Genomic DNA, 3255 nt, shown 5'->3' with positions numbered 1-3255 from the left:
CTCACAGTGTGAAACACATTTCTTACTGTGGGTTACAGAGAGTTTGGTAAACACCAGCTTGCTTTCTACCTGGTGCCTGGGATATTATAGATACAACAGGCATGTATGAACTGTGGATGGAGGAGAAACAGGGCCCCAAGAACTTATCATGGGGTCACACAGGCAAGCAGGAAGTCTATATTACCCCTGGATGTCTGGCTGAGGCACATGTCAGACCAGCCAGACGGCCTTCCTCAAGGCACTAGACACTATGCAGACACTGAGACAGAGCTTGGGGGGGAATGCTTGCTACCTTTAGCTTTGGCCTGAAGGAATTCTGAGCAGTGCTCCGCAGAGAACCTGAACTTAGAAATGCAAGGCACAGAAGGAACCTTCTAGAAGTCATGGCATCCTGAGAATAATAGTAGCAGAAGCCAGGTGACTCCGAGAAGCAGATGACTCCCTAGAACGATGCTTGCACTTGCCTTGTTTTGTGTCTTGAGTTTGCTTTGTTCCATAATGTTCAGCACTCAGAGAGTGTTAGACTCCTAGTGTTTGCATTTGAATTCTCCCTTCACACTCTCCCAGCTACCTGGTTTTGTCTTTCCACTCTGTTTTCCCTCTATTGTTTTCACCTTAAAAGCTTTTGTTTCTTCTCCATTTTGGCTCTTTGCACAAGTACATCACCCCTTAGGTTCAGGTGCTAACCACTACAGTTTCAATGCCTGTCACTTTCCCTAGTTAGGCTCTTTCATTTCTGAGGTTTGTTTTTGCTCTCAACCTGTTGAAATTGCTATTTTGATTCCTTTCGATTTCTTCTGATTTGATCTTCGCTCCTCTCTGCAGCCTTCACCTTTATTAGGTTTATTGGGTTACTTCTTCGGCTGTGATTTAATTACTCTGCTCCTATATAGAGTGCATTCATCATCTGACAAACAACACAGGCAGAAGTCAGGCTCTCGCCCTCTGCCCTTCTCAAATACCCTCCCCAGTAAACACCGCAGTTAACTGACCTGACCGAGAGGACGGCCTGTCAGAGTTAACTGACTGACTGAGAGGCCGGCCTGTACTCCTGCTTTGTTGCCTTCCCTCTGATCCTTAGGACTCTTGGCAGGGATGGGGGAGGGGGTCTATGGGTGAGGCAGATCTGTCAGCTTCCTTCTGCTCACAGAGAGGAAAGTGTGCAGAGCAAGGGGAGATGCAGGGCTCTGAAAGCCCCAGGAACCCTGATGGTTGCCTGCCTGCCTGCCTGCCTGCTTCCTTCCTTGCTTGCTTCCTTCCTTGCTTGCTTCCTTCCTTCCAAATTCAAAGGAGATGGTGAGGAATGATCTTTAAAGGAGCAGATTTTTTTCCTTGAACCCCAAGACTGATGGTTCAATGACCATGGTCAGGAATCCTACCATTTCATGACCTGAGTATCTGAGAGGATGTGTGCTTAGTGAGGTCCAGCATAGAGACAAGACTCATACTGCCATCTGAACAAAACGCTCAGTAAGGAGGTATCCTGGTGAGAGATTAAAAGTCAGGGCTCAGAGGAAAGGCAGGCATCAGAAGCAGCCCTGAACCCCAAGGACCGAGACAGGGCGCCCAAGGAGACTGTCACAAAGATGGAGAGGACATGGCATGGCCAGATGGATGGCAGCAAAGGTCACTGCCACTTCCAGTCAGGGGCTTTCCAGCAAGCCCCAGAGTATTAGGGAAAGCCATTACCCAGAGGGGACCATGCCTCAGGTTGTCCTGAAAAGTGCCTCACGGGATGGGATGTTCTCAGGAATGTGGTCACCAGATACACTTCACTGAGGAACTGTGCAGGTCAGCTTACCTGGTGAAGCATTTACAGAGATGTGCTTTGCAGCATAGCTGTTCACTGGAAGGTGCTCTGGGATGCCTGCCACTGGTTACTGCAGAACACACACTCATTTGCATACACACATGCACATACATGCACACAGTGCAGTGAAACATTGGAAACAACACAAGCAGTGTTTCTGCAGCAGCATGTTCCTGCAGCATGCTATCCTGACACAGCTTACCAAGTACTTGCTGGGATGAGGAAGGAGCCTTGTGAACAATGGCTGAGTGAAAAGACAATATGCTGATGGTGGTTCTGTGGCCATTCAACTCCATTGTCACCCTTCTGCACACCTAAGCTCAGTACAAGGACACTGTTCTGTTGCCATTTAACAAGATATCACCTGTTAAATGTTAACAAGAAGTTATAACCCAATGCCAAAATAAAGAGGTGTGCAATGCAACATTGCTTTTACAGCCAACAATGCAAATCACCCTCGTGTTCCATCACAGCTCCACTGGGTATCTCCTGCCTAAGGGTGATATTGTAGGGGTAGTGTCACCAACGAAGTAACTATAAAGAATATATGTATATATGTGTGTGTGTGTGTAGCATATGTTCTTTAAATACATATGCAATACATGTCTATATGTCTATACACAAAGCCTCATTACCAAAAAGCTGACTTGAAATTTTGTCACAGTTGGAAGGTGGGTTTATGTCTCCCTCAGCCCCCACACAGAAGCACAGTGACCATTTTTTTTTTTTTTTAGCTGAAGAAAAGAACCAAATCTTCACTCAGAAGGGAGATTCCTCACCTGGCCTGATGCTCTTTGCTTCATTGGTTTTGGTTATAGCCTTCCACCAGCCATTACTGTTCATCATGGGACTACCAAGCGGTTTCCTGGGAGAAGCCCTTCTTCATGCCCAGTGTGCAGGAGCAACTGAATTTCTGTTTGGTGGTTTCTAATCACTTCATCCAGTAGAATAAATCTTTATTTGGAGCTTGTAGATTCAGCTATAAAAACACACTCATGTGACCAGCTGGCAGGCTCTTAAGACTCAGGGACTCATGCCCGTGATCTCCAGAGAGCAAGCTTCTTTGGCCAAGTCCACTCAGATTCTCTTCCTTGCCACGATAACTGTTTTCCTGAGCTCATGGACAGGCACTGGGATGGCTGGGATCTAAACTAAACTCACGAAGTATGCCATGGTCATCCAGCAATGTGCTAACACAGGACACATATCCTCACAACCCTTGGTCATCCAAGAGGATTGGAGAGAGAGAGAAAAGAAGAGCTGGATCATGAGAGAAACGATGATAGGCTGAGTTAGGTACTTTCAAGTAGAAAGGGACAGTTCACCTAGCACTTAAGAAAGATACCAAGCCGGGCGTGGTGGCGCACGCCTTTAATCCCAGCACTCGGGAGGCAGAGGCAGGCGGATTTCTGAGTTCGAGGCCAGCCTGGTCTACAAAGTGAGTG

This window comes from Mus caroli, chromosome 3 (genome assembly GCF_900094665.2).
Source record: "Mus caroli chromosome 3, CAROLI_EIJ_v1.1, whole genome shotgun sequence".
NCBI lineage: Eukaryota > Metazoa > Chordata > Mammalia > Rodentia > Muridae > Mus > Mus caroli.
Note: the sequence above shows the minus strand (reverse complement) of the source record.